This window comes from Lonchura striata, unplaced genomic scaffold (assembly GCF_046129695.1).
Source record: "Lonchura striata isolate bLonStr1 unplaced genomic scaffold, bLonStr1.mat Scaffold_147, whole genome shotgun sequence".
NCBI classification, from domain to species: domain Eukaryota; kingdom Metazoa; phylum Chordata; class Aves; order Passeriformes; family Estrildidae; genus Lonchura; species Lonchura striata.
Genome location: NW_027461097.1, coordinates 93,298 through 115,554, shown reverse-complemented (window position 1 = coordinate 115,554; position 22,257 = coordinate 93,298). Strand labels below are relative to the sequence as shown.

At 49.7% G+C, this 22,257-nt stretch overlaps 1 long non-coding RNA gene across 2 annotated transcripts; it reads left to right on the top strand.

The window, feature by feature from the left end:
- Positions 1-6,333: 6,333 nt before the first annotated feature.
- On the top strand, positions 6,334-19,096 carry LOC144248479 (uncharacterized). 2 transcript variants are annotated; one of them, XR_013341766.1, is made up of 4 exons: positions 6,334-6,639; positions 17,983-18,077; positions 18,426-18,538; positions 18,789-19,096. It is a non-coding gene; the product is annotated as an uncharacterized LOC144248479 (long non-coding RNA). The 2 variants fall into 2 exon arrangements; XR_013341765.1 differs by having other exon boundaries at positions 18,426-19,096.
- The last annotated feature ends 3,161 nt before the right edge of the window (positions 19,097-22,257 follow it).

The window sequence follows — 22,257 nt, the reverse complement described above, 5'->3', positions numbered from 1 at the left end:
TCGCATGTCCCGCTCTCCCTCCTCTCTTCCCGTCGCCCCTTCGCTTCTTTCCCCCGCAGCCGCGGGGCTCGGGGCGCCGGAGAATAAAGCCCCGAGGGCCGGAGCCCGGCGCCCCCCGGGCCTTGCGGGAGTCCCCGCACGGGCCCGGAGCTCTCGGCGGATCCCCCGCGCCGCTCGGACCCCGCCCCGGCGCTGCCGGACCTGCGGCTCCGCCGGCATCGCGCTGCGAGCGGCCCCCGCTCCGTGCCGTGCCGGCCGTGCCGCGTCCCCGCCGCCTCTGCCGCTCCCTCTTTCTGCCCCTGGCCCGCGACAGCGAGGCGGGGCGGGAGCTTCGAGCCTTCTGGGGGCTGCCCCCCCTTTCTTGTTGCGGCGGAGTCCCTTTCTGGGGGGATGGAGGTGTGGGAAGGGCTGGAAGGGAGTGCTGGGCTGCTGTCCGGGGCAGTTGGATTCGCCCTGTGCCTTCTTCGGGGGTCAGGGTTAGGGGCTGAAGCCTCGGGGCTCTGATGGCATTTGGGGCACCCCAAGGTCCCCAGGAGAGGGACGCACACTGCGGTGGAGGAGCGGGTGGGTGGCGAATGAGGGGAGGGGGTCACGCTGGGTGCCGTCCCGCAGAGGGACCCAAAGCTGCCCCAAAATTCCCAGGGAGGGGTGTGTGTAGAATACCAAAACCTGGCAAGTGTTTCGTTTTTATAGCTATTGGTAAAAAACAGGAATCTATGGCTAAACTCATTTGGAAAGAAGCCCTCTCTCTATCCACTCATTTGTACCCACGAATGTAGGAAACTCTGACTGGGGACGGGCAGTAGTTTTGAAAATCATGCCCTAGCGTTTTTCTCTAGGAACGAACCAAGCGAGTGCCCTGAAACCAGCGGAGCAAGGGGCTGAAGGGAACAGAAAGGGCTCCCGGCACCTTTTGCCTCCGTTCTCAGCTATTCCCCAAAACGTGTAGCAGTCCTGGAAGAGGCGTTTGCCATGCAGCCTGCCAAAATAAAGACCTGTCAAATCATAGCTCTGCCTTTTGTTTAACGTGTTCTTACTTCCTATTTATGTCATCACAGAAAGCAAGGAAGGAAGAAATGTGACTGGTTCCCACTATTGCTCCGTGCAGGCATTTTTAAAGGCTGCTGTACTTCTATCCTCTTTTTCCCCTCCAAGCTTGACTTTTCCCCTCCTTTTTCGAGGTCTGCTGCTTTGGGTGTCCCAAGGAGGGCTGAGTTCCTCGGCAGGGGTCTTAGGAATTGGTGCTGATTCTGCTTTTTGCGAAGGTGTATCAAAGTGTGCCAGCAAAAGGACTGTTGTCTCCAGGGGAAAGCTTTCTCCCAATGACCATCAATGCATGTACGTGCTTTAATCGTGTACCCAGATGGATTAAGAAAAGACAACACCCGTAGCAGATTTCCAATGGATCAGTGTCTGTGAGAAGTGGGCTGTGTGCTGGAGATGGAGAGACGCTGTTGGAGGGTGGCAACAGCGGCAGGTGTGAGCTGATGTGAGGATGATGAGGGCTCAGAGCAGCCCCAGGTGTGAGCTGTGAGGATGATGAGGGCTCAGAGCAGCCCCAGGTGTGAGCTGTGAGGATGAGGAGGAGGGGCGGCTCCTGCCGGGGGGAGGTTATTTTAGGGCGAGGGTTTGTCTTTGCTGGCTTTTGCACGGAGCTGCTGGAGGAGAGGAGTTTTTGGGGGGCTCCCGGGGCTGTCTCCTGGAAGGACGGTGGGCGCTTCGGACAGGGTCCGGGGAATCCCCTGGATACACACTTGGGCACGTGAAGCATTGCTCAAAGGAGGAGCTGAGGGACAAACCTTTGTGCCGAGAAGCAGCAGCCAAGGAGGTGAGCCGGTGCGCTTTTATAACGGGGACTTTTCCCCTTTCCCTTTGAAATTTCGTCATCCTGAGGTTGAATTGGAGGGGGCAGTCCTGTTGTCCCCCCTTTTAAGGGGTTTGGACTGAGGTAAAAAGCTCCCTTTTGCCATCGTTTGAGGAAAGCCGCTTCTTTTCTTCTCTTCTAGAGGACGCGATTGAAGGGAAGCCTACATTTCTTTTCCCTTGTTGGGGTGAGGTGAGCGCCGGAGCGTGGCGTCAGAGTCGGGGCTGCAGAGGAAGGGAGCTGCAGCCGTGGCAGCGCTGGCAGGGCGGGGGTCGGGCTGTGCCGCTGCATTCGGGGCGCTTCTTCTGCCCCCGGCCCGGCAGCGAAGGGTGCGGCGCGGAGCCCTGCCGGCAGTGCCGGGGCTGGCCGGGGCGGAAGGGGAGCTGGGCGCGGCTGGGCTGCCGCGGGCCCGCCGGAGCCGCGCCGGTGCGAGCCGTGCGGAGCCGAGCGGAGCTTTGGCCGGGCCGGCGGGCGGGGGAGGCGGCGCGGGCGGGGCCGGTGCCGGCCGGTGCCGCCGCTCCGTCCGCTCCGGGCGCGGGGCTCGGGCGCCGCCGGGGCCCCCCGGGCCCGGTGCCGGCCCCGCCGGGCCGGGGGCAGCGGGCGGGGGTCTGCCGGCGCGGCGCCGCCTCTGCCTGCCGGAGGAGCCGCTTTCCTGCCGGAGCCGCGCTGCGCCCGGGGCCGGGAGCGCGGCTCCGCATCTTCCAGCCTCCCTCGCTGCGCTGCTTTTGAGGCGCTCCTGAGGAGCTCCTGGGATCGGTGGCTTTTGATCGGCGTCGCTGTGGGAGAAGGGCCCCGGGCACTTCTTGGTTGTTACCGTTCTTGCTTCGGGTGCTCGTGACAAGTTTTTTTTTGGGTTGAGTGTTGTTGTTGGATTTCTTTTTGATCGGTTCTTATGTTTTTTAAGGTTGTGTTTCTAAAGGTTTACACTGATTTTTATGGGTCGGAGCATGGAGTAGAGGGTCGTTTTTCAATTCGGTTTGTGAGGCTTTTATTAGCGCGAGTGCGTAGTGTTTGTTTTGGTGGGCTTGAGGGTGTGCCCTGGAGTTAATCGGTGAGGTTTTTTTTAATATTGATGAATGCATTCTTGTTTATTACACTATAGGGGTTTCATTCGTTTGGCTTATTTGATTGCCGTGTATGTTTCATTGTTGCAGAGAACTTGGGAGATATTGTTTGTGGTTACATTTCTCCTTTGGCGACGTGTTTATTTCTAGGTGGTATTTGTGTTTTGATGGTTTGAGGCAATTTTTGTTTCTTGAGTTAGGAATACCTATTTTGTTGTTGTTAATATATATATTTTTTTTGTAGTTTGATGTGTTTGGTTGTTGTTTTTTATTGGTTTTATTTTTGGGAGCATGGGCATTTCCATGGTGGATCTCTTTAGGTGTTTATTTTATTTGGGGGGTGAATTTTTTTGTTTCTTCGTGGTTCCCATATTTTTATATCTGTAATTATTTGGTGGGTTTTTTTAGTTAATTTTATAGAGCGTTGGGTTCTCTTTATGAGTTAGTGTAGTGGTAGAGTTTTGGTTATTATTTTTTTTAGAAACGTTGGGGATCTCTTGTATGGTTTGGAGTATGGTAAGTTAGTTGGCTTTTTTTTTTTTCCTTTATAGTGGTTTTTGTGATTTGCTCTGTGGGTTTCTATAGGGTTTTTTAAAATGTTTGTTTCGTTTTTGTGGCGTGATAAGAGCTGCTGGTGAAAGGAATGTAGTGCGGGTTTTTTTGCTGGTAGTTGGTTGGCTGGTGGAGCCTTTCTGAATTTTTTGGACGGTATTGGTGGGAATTTGATGCTGTTTGTTTTGGCATTTTATTTTTAGGAATTAGATTATAACTGCAAAGTTTTAACTAGAACTCTAATGAAATAGATCACATGCATAAACATGACAATGGGAATATAAAACTTCAATTTTAAATGTAAATGGAAAACATATAAATTAAATGTGTAATATAAATAATGCCGTCCATTACTATTAGGTATAACCTTGTTTGATATGGAGTATTTTATATGTTTATATGCATATAAATATCGATTATAAACATAAATATCCATATAGAAATGTATAATTAATACATGTGGATATATGAATATTACAAAACAATAGGAATCAATACAGTACCTAATGCGTATTTTACTGTATGTGTCTTATTATAACGCATTTCATGTCATAAATACTATATATCGAAATATAGTACCTCAATATGTTGTGATAGAATAGATAAGTACTTGTAAAAATCAAAAATAGGAATATAGAAATATTTAAATATAATTTAGAATAAAGGGGATTTTTATTTTCTATTTGGTATTAGGTAGGGGTTTTATTATAAAAATTATAAATGGAAATAAAATAAAATTAGAAATCTTTGTATAGAAATATATCCTAAATACGTTAAGATCTATATAAAAATTCAAAGGTAAGTAAACATAAGTATTAGCAGTGTGTATGAAATAGAATTTAAAAAATAGTTTATCTATCTCGCTACCTTATTATATATGTATAAAATATATTTATAAATACATCAATATAAAGTAGAAGTTAAAAGGTTGCTATAATGATGAAAAAAATATAAAAATATTCGAAAATCGTTTAAAGAAAGGGCTTTTTTGTTTTTATTTGGTTGGAGGCAGGGTTTTAATGGAAAAGATATGAATATACATTTTAGTTTGATATCATTCTAAATGTGGAAATATATAATCAATGTATACAGGTGTATATATAAAAATATAAAATAGAAATAAAAATTAGTATTAGGAAGAGATAGACTATAAATAGCATCATACATCAATCTACATTTAAAATATAAATTTGAATATAAATGTGAAAAGTAGAGATACATTTAAATGGAGTTTAAATAAAGGGGTTTTTTTAAAAGATTTTTACTTGGATAGAGGCAGGGTTTTATTTTAAGCAATACAAACCTTTTATAAATCTAAATCTAACTATAGAAATATGTAAGCAATCTAATAAGATATGTATAAAAAATAAAATGTAATAAAATAGAATAGGAATAAATCTAAGAAATGATAAAAATACAATTTTCCATCAGTATCCATTACAAAATCGAATGTGAGTATAAATCTGAAAAATATAAAACCAAGCCTTGTTGCAATGCAGTTTAGGAGGAAAGCTTTTTTCTTTCGGTTCCTGTCGGGTCGCAGGCAGGCTTTTTGTTCCGTTCTTTCCCGCGCGGACGCTTTGGGGCGTTCGCTGCCGAGGCCGTGCCGGCGGGGACGGCGCGGTGCTGCCGCCGTGTGGGCAGAGAGCGGTACTGCAGCCCGCCGCCCGCGGCCGCCATCTTGGGAGTGGCGTGGCGCGGCCTCGCTTGACCTTCTCGAGAGGGCGCGAAAACGAGGACGTTGAAACTCGAGGACCCGTGTCTGTTTTTTACACTGCCTGAATTGCGCGCACCGCCGGCGTCCCCCGACGGGATTTTCCGCGGCGGTTCTGGTGCCGTGCACACGGGCTGTGGGGTCAGCAGCACCGCGAGCGTGCGGGTTTTTGGTGGGAGCCGACAGGCATGGGCGATAAACGCCTCTCTCCGTCAAGGTCCCCACGGGCCGCCATCGTGTCGCGGACCCTCTGGACAAGTGCTGCCGCCTTGTGGGCACAGGGCGGTACTGCAGCCCCCCAGCCGGAGCCCGGCCGAAGCGGCGGGAGGGGCGAGGGGCGGGAGCGAGCGGCGAGCGGGGCGGTGTCTGTGAGTGAGGGGAGGGCTGGAGGCGGCTCCGCGGGCCGAGGGCGGCCGGGGCCGGTGCCGGCCGGCGCCGCCGCTCCGTCCGCTCCGGGCGCGGGGCTCGGGCGCCGCCGGGGCCCCCCGGGCCCGGTGCCGGCCCCGCCGGGCCGGGGGCAGCGGGCGGGGGTCTGCCGGCGCGGCGCCGCCTCTGCCTGCCGGAGGAGCCGCTTTCCTGCCGGAGCCGCGCTGCGCCCGGGGCCGGGAGCGCGGCTTCGCATCTTCCAGCCTCCCTCGCTGCGCTGGTTTTTAGGGTCTTATCGATGTGTTTTAAGGATTATGGAGCTGTTCTAAGAGCTCTTAGGAATTTGTAGGGATTTTTTTTTTTAAAAGCTTCTTTGGGGGCTTTTAGGGGTGTCTTAAAGTAGGGTATTTTTATTGTATTTTAAGGGCGTTCTGAGGCTATTTTTATGTTTTTGTGGGGGTTTTAAGGCATTTTGAAGATGTGGGGTTTTTTTAGGGCATTTTTATGGGGTTTTAGGGTCTTTTCATGGCATAGAGGCTGAGGGGCAGCTTGAGGGGCACTGTGGGGCCTTGAGGGTGACGGAGGCTGGGAGCTGAGGGGGGAACAGGGGAGGGGACAGTGGGTGACACAGAGAGATGCTGAGGGGGGCAGGGGCAGCTGGAGGGTGACACAGAGAAGCTGGGGGCTGAGGGGCAGAGGAGAGGGATTAAGGGTAGCACACAGGAGCTGAGGGGCAGCTGAGAGGGGGCTTGAGGGTGACAGCCAGAGCCTGAGGGCTGGGGGGCAGAGGGAGGGGTCAGGGGTAAAGGGTGAGGCCTTGAGGGCTGGACAGTCCAGTGGAGATCAGGGCTACAGGGTACAGCTTAGGAGGCAAGTTAGGGTACAGGTACGGCACCCCTCACGCCACCCGTACCTCACCCTAAGCAGCCTTTTCCCTTTTCAGCCCCAACAACAGCAGCACAGCACAGCAAGCCTGACAGCGAGACCACACCGGAAGCCTCCCAGTGGGACAGGGCAGCGACCCTCGCACCAGGACAACGCCGGAACCCTCAGAGGACAACAGGACCCGCTGCTAAAAGGTAGGGATGACATCTGTGGGCTAGAGAGCAACAGGAAGGGGTTTGGAGGCTGAGCAGGCTTCCTTGAGTGTTTTGTTTTTTTTTTGCAGGGCTATTAGGAATATTTAGGGGAATTTTGAAGGCTTTCTCTGGTGACTTTTAGAGAATTGTTATACCTTCCTAATGGCTATTTTTTTAATTCCTTGGTGCATTTTTAGGGTGAGGATGAGGGTCTGACAGGATGCCCACTGAAAATGTGGAGTATTACTGGAGTGCTTTGGGAAGGTGCCAGTGGAGGGCCAGTGGGTAAGGTGCCATGATGCTGGTCTGAAGGTTGTGATTTCTGAGCAAAGCAAGGTTGTTGTGGCTAGGGTTATATGGTGGCAGATTTCTCCAGCACAGAAAAAATCAAGCCCCAAGCTTAGTACTGTCAGTTTGCAACATGTATTTGGAATGAAAAAAAAAAAAAAAAAACCCTGAGTACTTGGGGGTGGGAGATTTGGACTGGGAGAAATCCTGGGCCGTTTTGACATTAGGGAGGCAAAAGGAAACCTGGGACCAGACAACCCAGGGGGATTGCAGGGCCCTGGGAATAAATGAGGGATATCTACATGGTGAAAGCAAATTCAGCAGCCCAGGTTCCTGGTGTCAGTTTGTAGGGCTCCCTTGGGACTGTCAGGGAAGCACAAGTTTGGGGTGGGGGCAGCTGGGGTCTGAACATATCCTTCCATGTTCGGATTTTTTTCAGTCAGCCTCACCCGAAGTCCCAGGCCATTTTCCCTGGGAAAGAAAACTCACCAGTCCAGGTTCCTGATGTCAGTTTGTAGGGCTCCCTTGGGACTCTCAGGGCAGCACAAGTTTGAGGTGGGGACAACTTCGGTCTCAGGTATGTCCTCGGATGTATGGATTCTTTGCTGTTAGGTCTCAGCTCAGGGCCAGGGGTCCCCGGGGACGTGCTTTGGCCATTTTCCCTGGGAAAGAAAAGTCACCAGTCCAGGTTCCTGATGTCAGTTTGTAGGGCTCACGTGTTCTGGGACTCATGGCAGCTCAGCCTCCTCGAGAGTAGCTGCAAAGTTTCAAGACAGACAGGTGATCTGCTGCTCTCTGGCTCACAGGGATGGATACTGGTGATGAAAATGGTGTTGCTACCTGAAATAGTAAAACTTAAAAAAATTCCAGAAGGTACAGCTGACATGTCTGCTCAGTCTATTCGAGTGTATTTCAGAAAAGGAGAAAATTCTTGGAGTAGATTCAGTTACCCTGGAGGGGTGCAGCATCTTGGAGGATGCTCATTAATGATTTCAAAGGGAAGTGTCACTGAAAGGCAATGTCACAAATCCTCACAAGTGGGTAACAGCAGTCAGGTTAATGTTTGTGGCTCTTCAAAAGCTTTACTTGGATGTCTCTTCAAAACAGTCTGGATGCACTGAAGGAGGGCTGTGCCTTCCTTTTTTCTTTTTGAGTAGCTGCCTGAAGATAAATATAAGATGGACTTTCTTAAAACATAAATGAGAAAACACCCAAGGCTGGGTAAAAGTCTTGAATGCTCAGACTTAAAAGTCATCAATTCCCCAGCAATGTTAGATGAGCCTAAAGTGTATAGGTCAGCAACAACTTCAGCAGGCAGCCTAAAAAACACAAGAAGATTTATTCTCTTGGATATTAAACATGGCATCTTATTCTTTGGCAGCTCATAGGTGATCTCTGCATGGGGCTGCACATGCCTTTCTCTGCGTGTGTGTATTTGCCTGCAAGTGTAATGTGACAGTCCTAAAGCATTTGTGGATGCAGATAAACTAAGTCCAGCTCAAATGTATTCCATAAACAGCTCTTGAGGTACACTCATCTTTGTGTTGTTTCATTTGTTCAGTTCATGGAAAGCCACAGGAGCTTATTAGACTGCTCTGGCCTATGCCCAGGGGAGTCACTTAGGTGGGAATTGGACACCTCTAGCCGTAAACCTATAAAAGGAAGAAATGCATACCATTATTTTTGTTGGGTCTTATTGAATGAACTGGCTGCTCAGCTTCTGCAGAATCCTAAGCACTGTATTTGAAGCCTCCGAGTAAGTTCCTTACTTTGAATAATTGTCCCTGCAGGACTGACATGCTGGAGCAAGGTGGGCACTGGAGGTGAGAGAGCCCCGTGCTTCCTCCTCCTCGTGTGCGAGTTCCTGCAGTGCCGTAAGAGCCAGAGCTGTGAGCTTTTCCTTCGAGGGCTGGGCACGGCCACGGCAGATGGAGGCACGGGAGCAGGAGGCTTCAGGACAGGGCTCTGTGGTGCAGGGAGAGCAGCAGCTCCCGAGCAGCTCTGCGCTACAGGAAGGCTCCAGCTCCTGGCAGCACTTGCTGCTCCAAGGACCACTGTGGTCTTGTCCAGAGCATGTGCTGGGTGGGCTTAGACAAGCAAACAGAGCTGTAGAGCAAACAAAAGCTGTAGGGAGCTGGTGACAACTCCTGAGGCCTCTTCTCCACTAAGTAAGCCATAATGTAACTTCGCTGCCACAGGTTTGTCTGTGAGTGGTCTGTGATTTTGTCTCGAAGATGGGTGCAAATTGGATGATTGGCTGTAGAGTGTGTGCATCTGTCTCTTCTAAGGCTGATGGAGGACTGCAGATCTCCATCCAGAATGTGACCCACAGTGTAACCGGGAGCATATGCTGTGCCATTGGTGATGCATGTGGCAAGGACTAGTAGCCCATTTGTCTGCAGCTTGTCCCCATATGATTTCTTGCATGCCCCGTGGCAGGGCTGGTCTGTGTTACTCAGGTTCCAGAAGGCTGCGATGCAGTGAGAGTGGCATAACAAGTAGTTCTGACCTGTAAGGGCACTGGTTCCCAAATGCCTCCCAAGCAAGGCTGCTGCTCTCTCTTTGGCTATGCCAAGCAGCACATCTTGCTGCATATGTGGTCACCAGGGTGTGCAGATTGCACTGCACCAAAAGTCTCCGCCACCAGTGCTGGCTGAATAATGTATTTTCACAACAGATGTTATTCTGCATCTGCCTTGTGACTTTTAATTTCAGTTTTCTCTGGGAGCGTTTGGGCAATGATTGTTATCCGGTATGTGCCAGATTCTCACCATTGCCTGAGTGTTTCTTTTTGTCAGATTGAGTTTTCCTTTTCTCCAAGGAATTTGCGGCTTTTAAGCAGAAAATAGTTACATTTCTTAGCTGTTTGCCTGTGTGGTTAAAACAGGGCAATGCATGAGGCCAGGACCTCGCTTTGCTTTCAGAACTGATCCCGTCAATGCTTCCTGGCAGTGTTTCCTTTCGCACAGCACCAGGTCAGGACTGTTTCAGCATTTTGCTGGTAGTCAAGGGTGAGTCCAGCCATCCAGGTTGCCCCTGCTGTCCCCATATGGAGGATGCTCCAGCAGACTGAGGTCAGAGTGTGTTATGTGGCCGTGAGCTGAGCCATACACAGTCACTTCTTGTCTCTGGGCAGAGGACTTTGCTCCTCTGTTCCATTAAGTTACCAAGAGTGATCGTAGCTGAAGTTAATTTGTTAAATAATCCAGAAGTTTGCCTTTTCCTCCTTTCTTTCCTGAGTTCAGAAGTTGGTAACCTAAGCACCCAGCCGTGCTGTGCATCCCTTAGTGCTGTGTCTGTTACTGGCAGGGCTTGGGGCTTGGGTCCGGAAGATCTGGTTTGTTTGTTCTCCTGGGTCTGGAGTGATACAGATTTTATTTATTTTGTTTTATTTTTTTTTTTCCTTTAAAAGCTATCCAGCAGTTTGTCGGTTGAAGCAGAAGACAATCCTTTGCACCGATACGTACTCATGTGCACATGCTGATCAGCTGAGGTGTTAATGCTCAAGGTGAGTGCTCCAGCATTTAATCAATGACCAGTCATTGATTTAGCACATCCACAAGTTTCAGGAAGTAGTTCCTCCATTGCATCCAGCTTTTAGAGTACCTTTAGACACTAGAGATACTTTTTAATGTGTGCCTAAAATTCTCTATCCTAATTCAGTCAGACTGCCCAATGATACGGGCCGAACTGTCAGCAGCCTAAATAGCATTTCATGGCTGTCATTGTGGTTGGGGAATTGCTTCATGTCTGGGTTTCTTGCCAGAGCCTGAGGAAAGGAAGTAGCCAAGACCAGGTGAGAAGCGGTGTAAGGTAGGCGATTAATTTCTGGATTCCTTTGCCACTCACAGAGCAGCTGCTAATGGGCTGGGCTTGGGGAGTCTGGTTTACAGGCACTTGGAAGTGCTGATACCATCTGGTGAAATGTTAGGTGTCTTTTTAAGAGAAAAAAATGAAAGTGTTTCTGTTACAACGCTGAATAAAGAGCCTGGGCGCAGCAGTGACTGCCTAGTAGCAGAGGGGCAGAGGCTGCAGGCAGGTTTGTATCCTCCATAGAGCTGGAGCAATGGCAGGATTACTTGCCTGCACGTTCACTGCTTTGAGGGAGAAACAGGGTGGGAGAAATTAATGTAATAGGGAACAGAAGCACAGACTTGAGACTGTGCTTATTTCGTTGCCGTGGTGAAATAAAGCAGGGACATTTGATGATTTTTTTAAAATGTATTTATTTAAAGAAAAAAATGTGGCAAATCTTATCAGAAGAGTTTAGGTTTCTGGCAGCTTTACAAGTCTGGTACCCTGTGCCTACGTACAGTATTAATAATGGCTTTGCAGTATTTTTGGTTAAAATTTACGTTCATTAAAAATTCTTCAAAGCACTCCGTAATTGGTGGGCAGCATATGAAAGGTTTATGAACATTGAACATGTTTTACAGTTACCTTTGAGAAGGACCCTTTACATCCGTGAATGCCTGCCTGAGGTGGCCTCTGCTTTAGGACTTTAAAGCTTAAAGAAATCCTATATACAGAAGAAATTCGTCCCTGTTACGGTGGCGAGGCCCTAGCAGAGGTTGCCCAGAGAAGCTGAGGCAGCCCCACCCGTGGAATTGTCCAAGGCCAGGTTGGATGGGGTTTGGAACAACCTGCTCTAGTGGAAGGTGTCCCTGCAGGGGATGGGATGAGAAAAGCTTTGGGGTCCCTTCCAACCCAAACCATTCTCTGATTCTACGATTGTACATGTTGAAAAAGGAGGCTGTGGCCTTATGTGCTTAGGTACAAACCTCCCACCGATTCTTCTGAACATACCAGTTTAGTCATTTATTCTTTCCTTTGTGCTTTCACAAGAAGCCCTTGTGCCCTTCAAAATCTCCGTAGGAGTTTGTGGTCAGTTTCCAGAATAAACAGGGATGGAAACCCGAGCAGTTTGGTGCATCCCTACTTGCTGCTGGAATGATTGTGCATTTGACTGACAGGGTTTTGTTCCTGAACACAAGAAAAGTTTTATTCCAGTGCCACACTCAAGCGTAGCAGTGGGGCCGTGTGCGTGGCTGACCCAGCAGATGGGGCAGTGTCTTCATAAAGTAAATATATAGTAGCAGTCCTTAAGGATGTGGCCCTTCTGGGAGTGCTTGCATGTTTACGTATCAAAACCATTTACAGAGAGGGACCTTTTAATGCAGTCGAACTGCTACGGAAAAATTTTGGTTTCAAGACCATTTAATTAAGGTTAATGAAGTCTGGGACTTGGGCACTGTATCTCGTGCAGTAACGCACGTCTCTGTTCTTGATAGATGTCTTTTATTTGCAACAGTAGTTACATACTGGGGACTCAAATCCCCATTGTCCCCATGCCTTCAGAGTAGGGCAGGCTCTTGTCTTAATTTTACATTATAATCCTTTCCAAATGGAGACATAATGACATAATTCATTGTTGCATTTTGAAACAGTGTGGTCAGCGTGAGGATTTGATCGAGCAGTTCCACTCTTCCAAAAGTACTAAGGTGCTTGCAGATATTTGATATTGAGCTATTTTGGCTCTCAATTGCAATATGAATAGGTCAGGCAAGGCCTTTGAAAGGAACTTAATAGATACATCTCACAGTCACAGAGAAGCAGGAAACTCTTCTGCTAAAATGAGCCTGGGTTTGTGAAAGGTCGCAGTTAACCTTTTAAAGTAAGTTTTTGCAGGTCTGCAGAGCAAATACTGCATTTTTAATGGGTATGGGTAGAATCTCTGTTTTACTGATAATGCTCCAAGTTTTATTTTTTCTCCAAATTGTAACAGAGCTTCTTGTAAGCTAAGCAGCCAGCCTTAAGGCTTTTGCTTTATTGCTTCACAGTGAACTACTGAAATAGCAAGGCATTGAGCAGTAAGTACAAGAAGCAGCATAAGCTGCCAAAATAGCAGCAAAATACTTTATTACTGTTGTTATTATTATTATTATTACTATTGGTGACTTTTAAGTGCTGTCATCATTTTTTCAGAGACTGTTGTGACACAAATAGCCACCCAAGTTGGCTTAACTTAAAAGTTCATTTTGTTTGCCTCTATAAGCACCAATCACTTAGAAATTTGGGGAAGGGTCTAAAAAGGACTTCATATAGATACCGGTGTAGGTGGGTGTACAGATGCCTGTACATATTTAGCTATCTATTTATCTATCTTTACATACAGATACATGAAACACTTATAATAACTATACTTTCCTCCATTCCTAAGCTGCTCCCAGAAGTGCTTTTCTGCTGAATTTGGTGTTGCACATGTGACACGGGGGATGGGTTAGAAACCTCTGGTGGGGAGACAGGAGTTCAAATGCAGTCTTGGGCCTGGCATCTAAACCAAAACAAGCTTCTTCCAGGCTCCTAAAGCTTGCTCTGAGCCAACAGACACTTCTCTAGGCTACGTGGGCTGGGGTTCTCAGTAAATAAGTGACAGTGTCATTACATCATATGGAAAGTTTAGATTGGGAAAGCTGAAATTGTCCTCGCTAAACGTTGGCATGTACTTGTATTTGATAACATAGAGGCCCAGAGGATGTTTGTCATTGAGTGTCACAGCAGGAAGGAATGCAGGAAAAACCCCTCTTTGGTGGGGTCAGGACAGGATCTGCACCCTGTTATGCTCCTGCCCTGACAGAAGCTCAGCAAGCTCCTGTTGCTCCGTCAGGCCCCTGCAGGAAAGCTTTGAACAATGGTCAATGCAGGAGAGATGTCACAGGTGATGGAGCATGTTTGTGCCAAGGCACAGTGCAGAAGTGAGCCCTGGCTCCAGTGAATGCCACGTATTTTTATGAGTTTTCAGTGTGTTTTCAAAAGTATCCCTTGGAATGCAGAACTGAGGATTAAAACTAATAGCTGGCTGTGTCAATACTGAGTGGTTTTACTCTGTAATGGTAGAATTCAGCGGCCTCTTCACTTCAAAGGTGTCAACTGAAAGATGTTGCGATGAAAAAGAGGTGGAGATGAACAGTGCTTTGAGAGAGCAGAAATGAAGGTTGCGGGCAATACTGAAGAAGAAGCAGATGCAGGTGGTGAGGGAGTTGGATTTTTGCGAGAAGAGAGTGTTTCTCAGGAGCAGAGAGCCAGCGGGCTCTCCGGGGACAGCAGTGCTGGGGATGAGGTGAGTCTGTGCCCTGCACAGTTCCCTGGCCCCGTGATGGAGAGTTGTCCCAGTGGCTGTAGCTTGGGGGCCGAGTCTCCATCCTCTCAGCTTACCATGGGAGCCTATCCCAGCCCAGCAGAGCTCCTGGAAATCTCCCTGTATTCCTGCTTAGACTCTGGTCTTTGGTTTGGTCTGGGCAGTGTCCGGTGCTTTGCTCAGGGACCGTCCAGCCTTGCCCTGTACTTGCACTGCTGACCCCAGCATTTGCCACACTCTTCCCCGGGCTTTGATTGTGTTTCTGGACTCAAAGCTGTGCTTCTGACACTCGGTTTCCTTTGGCCTCACTATGTGTTAGCTCAGTCTTTTGCTACCAGCCTGCTTCCCTGCTCAAGATTTCAATTGCTGGAGAGATGTGCAGACTCCCTGTAGAGCGTAGATTGGAGAAGCTCAGAAGCCATCTGAGGGCCTCCCTCAGAAATAAGCCAAGGGTTTGGTGCCTGTTTAGCTTCTCCGTGTTTGGCAAGTTCAGCTGTGCAGCCTGCCCTACAAGCAGGCATTTAAGCTAGATCATACTCAGAAGTCTCTCTTAGGCAGAGATAAATAATTGCTTCTACACTCAAGTCTCCCACCTCAGCCTGGGAACACAAGATGTGGGGCAGAATCAGTGAGGAGGGACCCGACACCAACTGCCTGAAACGCACGATATACCCTCAGAGAATGCAGCTGCAGTGGCTGAGGGGATCTTTGAGGTCCAGGAAATGAAATGTCTTAGGAACAGGCTATCAGACTGTCCCTCTGGAATTGCAGCTAAATTTAGGTTGCAGATTATCAGAGCATCCATTTGCTCTCTCCCTGGCCATGGCAATGCCTGCACAATTCCACAGCACATTCAAGAGGATGTTAGCAACTTGCTCAGTCTGAGGATCATCTGTTTCCTACCGATGGGTCTTTGCCCACCCTCTCCTTGCTGGAGGGCATGAGGAGCCCTCAGTCTCAACGAGCTCTTGCCTTATTTGGCCCTGTGGAAACCACAGGAGAGAGTGGAGCTCTTGCTGAAATTGGATCCAGTCTATTACAGGAGTGATGACTTCCAAAAGTGTCCTAAGGTGGTACAAGTCAGCATGCTGGCACCCTCAGTCTCTACCCTCATTATTTCTGACAAACACTGTTCTGTTTCCTTAATTATTCTTGTATTTGGAGAAAAAGAGTGTTCACAGCCTTGTTCTAAGGACACGGTGCAGGGATAAAGATAAGTTTCAAACCATTACGTAAGAATATATAACATAACCCCAAACGTAACAAACACAGTGGATCATATAGTGCCTCCACACACCTTCTTCCCTCAAGGAACTTTAAATGTTCTAAGAGTCATAAGCATATTTAATTACTGGGGAATGTTTAAGCACAGTTTCTTGCAAAGGAGGAAAGAAGAGGACTGCTGGGATCCTTCCCGCTGGAGGTTTTGCGTGGTTAGTGCCTTCTGCTCTGATGGAAGGCCTTGGTATAGAGGATTCCTCTGGCGGAATCCTCTGGTATGCTGGCAATTAATTAACTTTTCCTACCTTGCACACATGGAGATAGCGAACAAAAATCCTCCTCTATTTGTGTCAGAAGGTTATTGAGAGACTGGGTTCGAGAGAGTGACTGCCTAAGAGAAATTCTCCTAGCAGCCACCTCAGAAAGCCTCAAGAAGGAAGCAGCCTTGGCTTCAGTGTTCCCACTTGTCCAGCACAGGCACCTGGCGTGGGTTGGCTTCACCTTCTCACAGGCACGGTGAGGGGCACTGCCTGTCCTGGGGCGCTGGGGCACTGCAGCCCAGCACATCCAATTGGCTTTTACATTTCCAGCTCTTAGGAGTGAGTTCTTCAAAGTCACAGCTCTAGCAGCAGCAGGAGAAAAATCTCCTAGAGGCTTTCATGAGCAGCACTTAGGCTCTTCAGAAAACAGAGTCCAAGGCCACTTCACTAGGACTACTCTGGAGAAGGACAGAAAAGAGAAATTCAGCCTAGCCTCACCCCCACGACTTTGATTACCAGCTGAGGTAGGGTTAAATGAGTATTTAAAGTGGTTGGGTTCACTGACACCTGCTGGGATGCATTACCTCTTGTTAGGATGAACTAAGAGTTCTGCTGAGCTGAAGTAAAAGGCTTATATTTGTCCTCTTTGGGATGAAGGGGCTCTCAGTTGGTTTCAGTTCTTGTAAGTTGCCCTGTAATGGAACAGGCTGACCTGTGGTTTAGAGCTTGCTGAATTAAATTAGTCACAGGTGACAAATGCAGTGTCCACAGAAGTCCCTCTCTGTCTGCTGAGCTGCAGCTCTACTTTGGAGGGTAATGAGTAAGTAAGGAATAAACGCATTTTGACTTTCAGGGTTCGAGCTGCACTTCCAGCTTTTTTAATTAAATAAAACATTATAAACTCAGCAGGCTTGCTCTGAAGACCCTGAAAATCACAAAATCATTAAGGTTGAAAGGGACCCACCAGTGGAGTCATCTTGTACAATGTCCCTGCTCAAGCAGGAGGAAAATGTCTGAAATCAGAGTTCAGTTCCCTATTGCAACAGTGGTAGGGTGGAATTTTGTCTCTTTTTCGAGTTTATGTTAAAAGGTGTAGGCAGCTGTGATGGAAAATTGTAAAACTGGACGTCTTGCTGACCAAGCCCAGTGTTCCTTGACTTTAAATGCTGCACAGATATGAGACTACCTAAGTTTGTGATCCTCCTGCTAGTAATCCGAGTGCAAGTGTGTCAGGGATATGGAAGTCCTAGAGACCAAGCACTGAGTCATTACAAAGGAGAAATACATGTCAAAGAGAATCGTGCAGGTTCTTGCCAAAATGTATTTATTAAGAGATGGACCCTGAATTTTTCAAATCCTGCTGTAGGGCAATGTCACTTGGGCTTTGCCCTAAGGTGGAATTCTGAGTATGCCAGGTATTCCTCTTTATTCCTCCCACTGTTAGGATAAACTGTGGCATTTTGTGTCCTAATCCAAGAATCAAAAGCTGTTCTTTCCCTGGCTGGGACGGGTTCCTCAGTCCTATGAGGGTAATACAGAGCAACAGACAGCACTCAAAGCTCCTGTCATATGGCACTGCAGGGTGCACATTGTGCAAGCAAAAGGAAGAACTGGAGACTATAGGAGATCAACCTAATGAACAGCTCCTGAGCTCTGCGGAGAAGTGATACAGCTCCCTGGAGCACTGCTGGAAGTCGCAGAATAATTGGCTGCAAATAATGCTGTCCAAATGGAGGGCTTTTCTGTCACAGAAATGGAGAAAATGACTTTCATTATTCAGTTAGCTCCTGGCACGCTGGTTTCAGTGGTGCTTTTGACGCAATCTGAGCCTCCAAGGTATGGTACCAGAAGAGGTGTTGCCAGCTTCTCCTAAGGCCACCATACAGACATGCGAGTATGTGAAAGTAACTGATAGCTCTAGCTCTAGTTCTGGTTAGAGATGTAGGGAATGCCCCTTTACTATGATAATATGCTGTAAGAGCATCTTCAAAAGGAAGGTGTCAGAAATTCTTTAGTGTTATTTTTGTGCTGTGGTCTGCAGAGGTGTAGCTGTCATTCCAGAACTATTTTTGTTTTGATGGTTTGAGGCATTGTGGGTTTGAGTCAGGAATAATTTTTTGTTAAGTTTATTTGTGATATTTAAAAACCCAGCTCCACGTGGGCCTGGATGCTGATCCCTTTTGCTGGTCAGTGAGAGCATCTGGCAGCTCATATTTCCAAGTGCTTTATTTAACAGGAAGCTGGTTTGTTCCTTCTTGTGAGTAGGATCGTTGGCTTTGCATGGGCAAAGCCACTCCGGAATTTCAGGCTAAGAAAAGAGTTAGGGAACTCTTTTCAAACATAGTCCTGGAGAGGTAGCAAGCAGCTTGGCTTGGTGATCCTGTGGGGAAATAGAAGAATATCTGTTCTGATTTTTGTCTTCTCTTTCTTCCACAGCTGATTCTGTATCCCTGACTTCCCTTCACGTCAGGGACACGTGGCTTGGAGCACAGGAGCTGGATTTGTCACTTAGCTGCGGCAGGTTGGTGCAGGTAACGAATTACAGGTGACTTGGAAACTGGGGAACAAAGGGAAGGATCTGTTATGTCTCTTAGCAAAAAAATTGGCTCCATCAGGGCATTAATTCAGGGGACTGACACTTCACCTTTAACGTCCTGCCCTGCTCCATCCTCATCGCCGTGAGCCATGAGAGCCTCCTGAGCTGTTCTCCTATAGACCTACCTTGTCTGGTCAAAAAAAAAAAAATCAGTATTTTATTACTGGGTGCAAACTCAGGGGGAAGATTTTATTCAACATCTCTCAGTGGGACGTTAAAGCTCCAAATTCCCTTTTCTGGAACACTTTGAGAGACAATATTACTTCTGTAATTTTTATTACAGGCATTTTTATCTTTTTGAAGAACCAAAAAGACTGCATGCGTGTGCCCTTCATATCCATCCTCTGTCTAATACAGGACAGGAGAAGAAGGCTGCAGAGCTTCCTACACTGGGGTGTAAGTAGCCAGTATGAATAGAAGACTGAGCTAGGGAATTAGGACGGTTTGCTTGGGTTTAAAAAGCTTGAATGGCACTTCAAGACATTTATGTCAGACATGGTTTGTTTTTATTACCCTTTTTTTAATTAAAAAAAAAAAACAAACACACGCACACAAAAAAACCACAAACCAAACCAAAACAAAACCCTAATCCATCCCTGCTGCTGCGATGTGGGACCAAAACCCGCCTTCCCTGCGCTCGGAACAGGTGAGAGGTGGAACTAAAGCCCAAAGGATTTTCTGCTCAGTGACTGTAGCTGAGTTTTATTGGGAGCTCTCTGGGAAATCTGGCACATCGTTCGGGGATGTGGCCGTGAGGGGAGCGGAGCCCAGCTGCAAACAGGCAGTGCCGGAGCGAGAACCTCTGCAATGCAAACCGGGCTTTCTTCCGTGGAATCCCGGCTGTGTGCTGCCCCAGGGCCTTTGTACAAATAGCGTCACCGGAGCTGCACGTTCCTTGTGATGTGGATGGGATTTAGGGGGGGTTCAATAAAAAGGAGATGCAAAATGAGGGAATTGCTTTTACGCGCAACTGTTCTTGTCCTAGAGGAGCCATCAGCTCTGTCCCGAGAGCTGAGTTACGAGTGTGTGTGTTGAAAGAGCCGCAAGCCTTTAGGGGCTGCAGTTTGTGTGCCCTGTGCTGAGGTGCCCTGAGGAAATGTGTGAGCCGGAGGGAGCCGGGGCCGGGCGGAGGGAGCCGAGCTGTGGGAATGGGCGAATGGAGGCGGGTGCGGGCGGGACTAGGCGAGCGTGGGCGAAAGCGGCCGAAAGGGGCCGAGGAGGCGAGCGGAGCCGAGCTTTGCCGAGTTCAGCCGAGGCGAGCCGAGCTTTGCCGAAGAGGCGAATGGAGGCGAATGCGGCCGGAAATAGCCGAGCGTGGCCGACAGTAGCCGAAGCTGGCCGAGGAGCCGAGTGCAGCCGAACGGAGCCGAGCTCTGCCGAGCGCAGCAGCCCGGGCAGGGGGGGCGCCGGGGCGCCGGGAGGATCCCCTCCTGTCCCTCTCTCTCCCGCTCCATGCTCCTGCCCGTATTCCCCTGAGTGTACCCTCTCTTTCCCCCGTTTCCGTGTCCCCCCCAAACCCGGCTCCTTCCTGTCCTGTCCCTGCCCCGCTGCTCCGTTCCATTCCCCCTCTCTCCCTCCTCTGTGCCCCGTCCCTCTTGCTGCCCTGCCGGCCTTTCCCTTCCCCGCCCGCTTTCCTCCGCAGCCCGACCTCCCTCCCCGCCCTTTCGCATGTCCCGCTCTCCCTCCTCTCTTCCCGTCGCCCCTTCGCTTCTTTCCCCCGCAGCCGCGGGGCTCGGGGCGCCGGAGAATAAAGCCCCGAGGGCCGGAGCCCGGCGCCCCCCGGGCCTTGCGGGAGTCCCCGCACGGGGCCGGAGCTCTCGGCGGATCCCCCGCGCCGCTCGGACCCCGCCCCGGCGCTGCCGGACCTGCGGCTCCGCCGGCATCGCGCTGCGAGCGGCCCCCGCTCCGTACCGTGCCGGCCGTGCCGCGTCCTGTCAAATCCTAGCTCTGCCTTTTGTTTAACGTGTTCTTAGTTCCTATTTATGTCATCACAGAAAGCAAGGAAGGAAGAAATGTGACTGGTTCCCACTATTGCTCCGTGCAGGCATTTTTAAAGGCTGCTGTACTTCTATCCTCTTTTTCCCCTCCAAGCTTGACTTTTCCCCTCCTTTTTCGAGGTCTGCTGCTTTGGGTGTCCCAAGGAGGGCTGAGTTCCTCGGCAGGGGTCTTAGGAATTGGTGCTGATTCTGCTTTTTGCGAAGGTGTATCAAAGTGTGCCAGCAAAAGGACTGTTTTCTCCAGGGGAAAGCTTTCTCTCAATGACCATCAATGCATGTACGTGCTTTAATCGTGTACCCAGATGGATTAAGAAAAGACAACACCCGTAGCAGATTTCCAATGGATCAGTGTCTGTGAGAAGTGGGCTGTGTGCTGGAGATGGAGAGACGCTGTTGGAGGGTGGCAACAGCGGCAGGTGTGAGCTGATGTGAGGATGATGAGGGCTCAGAGCAGCCCCAGGTGTGAGCTGTGAGGATGAGGAGGAGGGGCGGCTCCTGCCGGGGGGAGGTTATTTTAGGGCGAGGGTTTGTCTTTGCTGGCTTTTGCACGGAGCTGCTGGAGGAGAGGAGTTTTTGGGGGGCTCCCGGGGCTGTCTCCTGGAAGGACGGTGGGCGCTTCGGACAGGGTCCGGGGAATCCCCTGGATACACACTTGGGCACCTGAAGCATTGCTCAAAGGAGGAGCTGAGGGACAAACCTTTGTGCCGAGAAGCAGCAGCCGAGCAGGTGAGCCGGTGCGCTTTTATAACGGGGACTTTTCCCCTTTCCCTTTGAAATTTCGTCATCCTGAGGTTGAATTGGAGGGGGCAGTCCTGTTGTCCCCCCTTTTAAGGGGTTTGGACTGAGGTAAAAAGCCCCCTTTTGCCATGGTTTGAGGCAAGGCGCTTCTTTTCTTCTCTTCTAGAGGACGCGATTGAAGGGAAGCCTACGTTTCTTTTCCCTTGTTGGGGTGAGGTGAGCGCCGGAGCGTGGCGTCAGAGTCGGGGCTGCAGAGGAAGGGAGCTGCAGCCGTGGCAGCGCTGGCAGGGCGGGGGTCGGGCTGTGCCGCTGCATTCGGGGCGCTTCTTCTGCCCCCGGCCCGGCAGCGAAGGGTGCGGCGCGGAGCCCTGCCGGCAGTGCCGGGGCTGGCCGGGGCGGAAGGGGAGCTGGGCGCGGCTGGGCTGCCGCGGGCCCGCCGGAGCCGCGCCGGTGCGAGCCGTGCGGAGCCGAGCGGAGCTTTGGCCGGGCCGGCGGGCGGGGGAGGCGGCGCGGGCGGGGCCGGTGCCGGCCGGTGCCGCCGCTCCGTCCGCTCCGGGCGCGGGGCTCGGGCGCCGCCGGGGCCCCCCGGGCCCGGTGCCGGCCCCGCCGGGCCGGGGGCAGCGGGCGGGGGTCTGCCGGCGCGGCGCCGCCTCTGCCTGCCGGAGGAGCCGCTTTCCTGCCGGAGCCGCGCTGCGCCCGGGGCCGGGAGCGCGGCTCCGCATCTTCCAGCCTCCCTCGCTGCGCTGCTTTTGAGGCGCTCCTGAGGAGCTCCTGGGATCGGTGGCTTTTGATCGGCGTCGCTGTAGGAGAAGGGCCCCGGGCGCTTCTTGGTTGTTACGGTTCTTGCTTCGGGTGCTCGTGGCACGGTTTTTGTTTTTGGGTTGAGTGTTGTTGTTGGATTTATTTTTGATCGGTTCTTATGTTTTTTAAGGATGCGTTTCTAAAGGTTTACACTGGTTTTTATGGGTCGGAGCATGGAGTAGAGGGTCGTTTTTCAATTCGGTTGTGGAGGCTTTTATTAGCGCGAGGGCGTAGTATTTGTTTTGCTGGGCTTGAGGGAGTGCCCTGGAGTTAATCGGTGAGGTTTTTTTTAATATTGATGAATGCATTCTTGTTTATTACACTATAGGGGTTTCATTCGTTTGGCTTATTTGATTGCCGTGTATGTTTCATTGTTGCAGAGAACTTGGGAGATATTGTTTGTGGTTACATTTCTCTTTTGGCGACGTGTTTCTTTCTAGGTGGTATTTGTGTTTTGATGGTTTGAGGCAATTTTTGTTTCTTGAGTTAGGAATACTTATTTTGTTGTTGTTAATTTAATTTTTTTTGTTGTTGTTGTTTGATGTGTTTGGTTGTTGTTTTTATTGGTTTTATTTTTGG